Source organism: Coenobita brevimanus, chromosome 70 (genome assembly GCF_032717465.1).
Source record: "Coenobita brevimanus isolate Jiangsu-jjx chromosome 70, ASM3271746v2, whole genome shotgun sequence".
NCBI classification, from domain to species: domain Eukaryota; kingdom Metazoa; phylum Arthropoda; class Malacostraca; order Decapoda; family Coenobitidae; genus Coenobita; species Coenobita brevimanus.
Window position 1 is genome coordinate 49,005,972 of NC_137023.1, and position 7,127 is coordinate 49,013,098.

Sequence of the window (7,127 nt, forward strand, 5' to 3'; positions counted from 1 at the left end):
AAAAGCAATAAGAAGTGACAGGAAAGATGGGAGAAATAGGAAGAGAGGAGGGCAGGCACAGAAAAAGAATGGTAAAGGCTAAGGAAGAAGTAGGCAGCACTACATCAAGTGAGTGGATGATGGTCACCACCACCTACCACAAATGACGGAAAATACTACCAAGAAATTCAAATTTCACTCTGCACTTGACACACAAAATGTAGTAGTACCTCCTATTTGTAACATTAGTAACAAAATCTCGACTGGTCATGCACTGTGTCTGAAATAATTCATTGTTTTATTCACAAGAATTTTGCTATGCATTGCTTTTCATCCAGATTTCCTCCACTTAGGAGTCTTGTACTTTACTTTGCTGAGTGCCAAGCGGAGCGCTAAGCAGTATCGATGGTACCACTTAGGTAGTCCACTCAGTAAAGTACTCCAGCCTGGGACTTAAGTAGAAGTCAAAACTAAATACAGTACTTAGTAATTTCGTATATACGGGCCCTAAACTGAGCATTGGTATGCATCGTCTCCTGAGTTTCAGCTGCCGGTTGGGAGCAGCGAAATGTAGGAAAATCCGTGAAGTGTGAGACAACTTGGAAACTTTTTTCTTTCACGAAAAACAAGGCGTCGAAAAACGAGGAACCAAAGTATTTTTAGCAAAGCGAAGAACAAACTTAGCACGACTCAAAGCAAAAACATAAAAAAAGATGAGATTCAGGGGTGGGTTGGCTCTGGTACCTTTTGTAGACCTTCTCCATGTTGCAGACAACATTAGAACACGAGTAATGAAACCATCGTTTTTTTGCATTTGTCAAAGGATATGAGAAAAGAATGTATCCTTCCATGCCTGAGAGAATAACTTCCATAATGCATATGGCACATTTAGATGGCTCTCAGCCATGGAAACAATACATTCCAGGAAAAATCAAGGAAATATGGTACTGCCTGAGGGCCTCCCAATCAGCAGCTCCAAAGTGCCACAATCAACATTTCTTTGGAGGGTCCACATGCTGTACAGGGGCAATAGAAGAGGTTAAGATGATAAAGGTTGTGATCAAAGCATTTGTGAAGAAATTTTCCCAAAAAGGCTATCTAGTGGTAGGTGGTGGTGTCCATCATCCACTCACTTAATGTTATGCTGCCTACTTCTTCCTTAACCTTTATCATTCTTTTTCTGTGTCTGTTCTCCTTTCTTCCTATTTCTCCCATTTTTCCTGTCACCTTTTATTACCCTTCTTTCCTTTTCAGGTGGCTTCACAATGAGTGACAAGCATAATGGTTTCCTGTAAGCTTGGAAACCATTTGCAATGCTGGGTGGTACGGTAACCATATAACCAACCAGTACGCACTCCCTACGTGTCAACAAGTGGGTTGGTGGAGAGTCTGTGCCCCTCCAGGTAAAACAACTGACTCAAAGTCAAAAGGCCACCCCTCACAGGATTATGGAGTCTGGCTATTGACAGATAGAAATAGACAATGCAGCTACTGACTGCAGAGATCATGTAGTGTTACCAAGATCAGCTGACTGTCCTAAATGTAAATTACATACTGTGTAATTACAGAAGACACAATACTGATATTCTGGATGGTGGGCAACGTTTCAGAAAGTACGTTTCCTGCGTTTTGAAGGTTAGGAGTGAGCAAGATGAAGTGGTTAATATTAGGGGAGGGGGTCTGGGGGTGCAGCCCCCCAGTAAGGAATTTTTTTTTTCTTGTGTTATTGTGATTCAATCTACTGCCTTCATTTTTATGGCAAAACAACCACTACAACTTCTGCATTTTGAAGGTTAGGTCTGAATGCAATGAGATGGTTAATACCGGTATTGTCGGGGGGGTGCAGTCCCACAATAAGCATACCTTCTTTGTGTGCGAGTGATTTTGGTTGTTTCTAGTATCATTTCTTTTGGAAATTAACCTTCTAAGCCATGCTCCCCCACCCAAAACTCCCAATTCCTCACCACTCCCCTGTTATCATAAGGAGGGGGGAATCATTTGGAAATGACTGATTTGTGACTGGTTTAAAGTTTAAATTCAATCAATTCACAACAAAAAGCACCAGAAAAACTTAGTCATAATTAGCCTAAAATCCATGGTTGGCCGAAACTGCAATCTGATCCCCAAAATGGTAAATGTGAGAAGAGTGGAGAAATTGCATGATAGTGAGAAAATGACAGAGTATAAGAGCATAGTGGAAGAAAGATTGGGAAGGTATGAGCTAGAGCAGATGGAAGAGGTGGAAGACGTATGTAAGATATTCACGGAAGAGATAGGCGCAACGTGTGAGGCGGTTTGCGGAGTAAGGAGGAGATGCAAGGGTGTGCAAGGGACAGCATGGTGGAATGATGGGGTGAAACGAGCTGTGGAACAAAAGAAGAAGGCATATAGTGAATGGTTAGCGAGCAGAGGTAGGGGGAGAAGATGAGAGAGAGAAGAGAGAGGTGTATGTGAGTAGGAGAAGGGAGGTGAAGGGACTGGTGAAGGAAAGAAAAAAGTGGATGAAGAGTTTGGGAGGAATCTGAGTGCGAAATGGAGGGAGAGTAAGAAATTGTTCTGGAAGGACGTAAAGAAGGTAAGGCAGTGTGAAAGGGGAAATAGTAGGGGAGTGAAAGATAGGAATATTAGATTGTTGGTGGAGAAGACAGAGAAATTGAGGAGATGGAAAGAGCACTTTGAGGATTTGTTGAATGTAAAGAGTGAGAGCAGTGTGAGTATAAGTAGTTGGGGAATGGCTGGGAGAAGAAGAGATGAGAGGAGGGAGGAAGAGATCAGTAGGGCGGAAGTAGTGGAAGCAATGAAGAAGATTAAGTTGGGAAGGGCCCCAGGAATTGATGGAGTGTGTGGTGAAATGCTGAGGTATGGGGGTGAGATTGTTGCAGAGTGGATATGGAAGTTGTGCAGATTGGCTTGGGAAGAGAGAAGGGTTCCAGAGGACTGGAAATCAGGTATAATTGTTCCTTTATACAAAGGAAAAGGGGAGAGAGAAGTATATGGTAAAGATAGGGGTATTTGCCTTCTTAGTGTGACTGGAAAAATATATGGTAGAATACTCATTGATAGGGTTAGGCATATGACAGAGGAGCTAGTTGGAGAAGAACAAGGGGGATTTAGGAAGGGAAAGGGGTGTGTCGATCAGATATTTGTTCTAAGATGTTCAGTGGAGAAGTATCTAGAGAATGGAAGGAAAGTGTATGCTGCCTTCATGGACTTGGAGAAAGCTTATGACAGAATAGATAGGCAAGGTATGTGGAAGGTATTAAGAATATATGGAGTGGGGGGGAAATTGTTGAGAGCTGTGAAGAGTATGTACGAAGAAGCTAGGGTTACGGTGCGAGTGGATGGTGAGCTGAGTGAGTTCTTTGATCTCAATGTGGGACTGAAACAGAGTTGTGTGATGTCTCCATGGCTGTTTAATATATACATGGATGGGGTTGTAAAGGAGGTGCAAGGTAGGGAAGTGGATGTGGGGGTGACTCTAATGAATGAGGGTGAGATTTGGAAGATTCCGATGTTGCTGTTTGCTGATGATACAGTACTGTTGAGTGAAGATGAATGGGAGTTGCAAGGTTTGGTGAATGAATTTGGGACAGTGTGTAGGAGGAGGAATCTGAAAGTTAATGTAAACAAAAGTAAAGTTATGATTTTTGAGAGGAATGAAGTCACAGAGTGTGCAGTGAGGTTGGATGGTGAGGATATGGAGAATGTGAGTGCATTCAAGTACTTGGGTAGTGTGATGAGTAAGGATGGAACTTTGGGGGATGAAGTGCGTGAAAGGGTACAGCAGGGAAGGAAGGTTGTTGGTACACTGAAAGCAGTGATGAGAAATAGGGAGGTGAGTATGGAAGTTAAGAAGTCACTGCATGATAGTATTGTGATCCCTACCCTGACGTATGGAAGCGAGGCGTGGACCTTGCAAAAGGGGAACAAGTCAAGAATGAGAGCAGTGGAAATGAGTTACTTGAGAGGAGCATGTGAAGTGACGTGGAGGGACAGGTTGACGAATGAAGAAGTGAAGGAACGTTGTGGGGTGGATGTGGATCTGGTTGAGAAGATTAGGAGAAATACATTGAGGTGGTTTGAACATGTGAAGAGAATGGAGAATGAAAGACTGACTAAGAGGGTGTATGTAGGTGAGGTGGAGGGAGGGAGAGGGAGGGGTAGACCGAAGATGAGGTGGAGGGATGGAGTAGAGAGGTATATGAGGTAGGGGGGGGGTGAGTTGAGGGGAGGGTAGTCAAATGGTGGGTGACAGAGCTACTTGGAGGCATTTTGTCTGCGGCCACCCTTTGCGGGATTAGGGCATCAGGCTATAGATAGATAGATAGACTTTATATTGCAGAAGGGCCTGATCAATTTCATTCATGTTACTGCAGTTTGTTTCTGTAATTTTCTGATTACTTTCGTGGTAGTAAACAATTGTTTTGTTAACTTTTTTTTCCTTTAGAGTTACCATCAAATATCTCAAGCCTCACCAGTTTTTGTAATGGCAGCCTTACTAAAACATGCTCAAATCTTGGCTGTTAGGTTGGGTTAAATTGCTAGACTGGTTAGATTAGACTGCAAGGTAAGGTTAGGTTTGGTTAAAATATAATTGTTGGGAGGAAGTACTAAAAGGCAACCAGAACATATGTTGGAGTGTCTGCCATTACACTCGAGAAACAGTTGATACAGTGGAAGGAGCATGGCCAAAAACAACAGGGAGAGAAATTTAACATGAAATGTTCATTTACAATCCCAAAATAAGCAGAGAAACAAAATGGATTATCAGGAGAACTGGCTTGGTACGGTATTTCTACTGCTATAAATAAAGCCTAGGTTTACCCCCCAAAAAGTGACAAACAATTTATTTCAAAAGCCTTTCAAAAAAAAATATATACTGTATATTCAAAATTAAAAAATGCTGTTATAACATTTTGGGAAAATGATCAACCACTTGACAAAAACAAATACACTACCAGAAAGACTGACTAATACCTCATCGACTTATATGACTGTTAATATCCAAACTGACTATTTCACCATCAATAAATTATTGAGGCGTGGTCAGCCAGGGAGAAGTAGGGCGCGGACACTGGCTACGCCTACACTCAGTATTGGTACAGTGTGTGGTTAGGACGTATATCAACTCTAAGTAGGCCTTTAACCCGTTTACCAGCTTCAATTCAACATGCAGTTAGTGTATTCTGTTGAAACAACAAAAGAGAATTACATTACCATCGCATTTCTTCTGTTATTGTTTACATTCTTGGATGGGTCGCTTGTGTGACGAAGCTGTTAATATAAGTTAAAGATGGTGGTACATTATCTACGTGTGATTGTTGCAGTTTCTTCATTTGTTTAGCATATATGCATTTTCAAAAATAAAGTCAATGTATGACAAACTTATTATGAATTATATTTCTTGAACGGAATAGGAATGAATAAATTCATCTTGCCTCTGACCTCCATGGCTAGAGGGGTTTATCTAACTCTGTCTATTGCCAGACGCCTCAGTCCTGTAAGGGGTGGCCATAGACAAATTGCCTCCATGTCGCCCTGTCTAGTGCCACTTCACTGCCTTGCTACCACAGCTCACACTCCCCTCTCTCTTATACCTCTTCACTCCATCCCTCCATCTCATCCTCGGCATCCCCCTCCCTCCTCCCCCTTCCACCTCACTTGCATACACTCTTCTTGTTTCTCGCTCTCCATCCTCTCCACATGGCCAGACCACCTTAATGCATTTCTCCTAATGCTTTCTATCACATCCACAACTACACCACAACATTCCTTCACTTCCTCATTTGTCAATCTGTCTCTCCATGTGACTCCACATGCTCCTCTCAAGTAACTCATTTTGAGTTATTTCCAATGCTCTTACTCTTAACTTGTGTCCTTCCTTCCAACACGGTCCAAACTTCACTTCCATATGTTAGAGTTGGTATCATAATACTGTCATGCACTGACTTTCTTACTTCTATGCTCACTTTAACTACATACAATTTTAATCGAAATATCATCTATATAATGAAGGATATGGCCTATTACAAAGATTTTTTTTTTTTTTTTTTTTTTAAGAGTCGTATGCTTAAACCCGAAATAGAAAAGTGGGATGCAGACCCAAAAAATTTTACGACAATTTTTGGAGTAGGCCTACTGGACGAGGATGGAATGTATTTGGCCTTCCTACACGGTTTCTGGCTGCATTCTGCAGTATAGGATGCAGATTGACCGTACGTAATAACCACAGGTTTTACCTAAATGACCATAATTTTTTTAAGAAAGAAAGAAGGAACCAAAGGTCAGGAGCCAGAAGATTGTTCCCTATAGAAAAAGAAAAAAAAAAAAAAACAGCCAAATTCAAGATCCATTCATTTCGAGATTTCTGGACATAATGCATTTGAAAGACTGGAGATCATAGGCAGGAGGAAATACATACAGAGAGAAACAGTTCCAGAGCAGACCTCTTGCATACATGCAGGACTGGGAGTAACGGTTAACTCTTGCATTAGAGAGTTAAACAGAAAAAGGATGAGAGTTTGTTGCCAAACGGGTGCTATGCGACGGCCGTAGCGATGGAGGAATGCTAGCAGACTGTTCAGAGGAGCAGTGACCATTGAAGTGGCGATAGAAAACGATAAAGATGCAACAGTGCTGCGAAGAAGCAGGTTGAAGGGAGCCAGTATGAGGAGGAGAGTTTCATCCATCCATCTATCATCCAATCGTACGTTACCCCATGGGGAGCGTAGGATCTCGGGGCTAGGCAGCTGGTCCCGACATTTAAGATGAGAGTGATGGTAATGAGATAAAAAGCCTTTGACTCCACCGTGTTGGGAAGAGATGTATGTATGGAGGCCCCCCCCCTCCTCCACACACATGAGAGTTGTACTCTACACAGGGGCGAATGAAACCCGCGTATAAAGTCAACAATTGTGCAGGGGTAAAGAGGGTCCTGAGTCGACTTAGCACACCTAATCTCTGAGAGGCAGATTTTATAAGAGAGATAGTATGTAAATTTCCAAGATAAATCCCGGGGGATTGAAACCCTAAATATGTTTAAAACTGACGAGTTGGATATTGTTGAAATTAGAGGATACTTCTGTGGAAGATTTTGCTGGGTTGAAAGATGTAAGAACTGGGTTTTTGATGCAATAAAAACAACAAGA

General features: G+C 42.0%; 1 protein-coding gene across 1 annotated transcript in view; it reads right to left on the reverse strand.

Moving 5' to 3' along the window:
- The window catches only part of Ziz (dedicator of cytokinesis protein Ziz), a 251,109-nt gene extending 245,879 nt beyond the window's left edge, over positions 1-5,230 (reverse strand). The window contains exon 1 of the mRNA XM_080277570.1: positions 5,197-5,230. The gene's annotated coding sequence lies outside the window, so the exon portion shown is untranslated. The remainder of the gene's footprint in view (positions 1-5,196) is intronic.
- Positions 5,231-7,127: the final 1,897 nt, after the last annotated feature.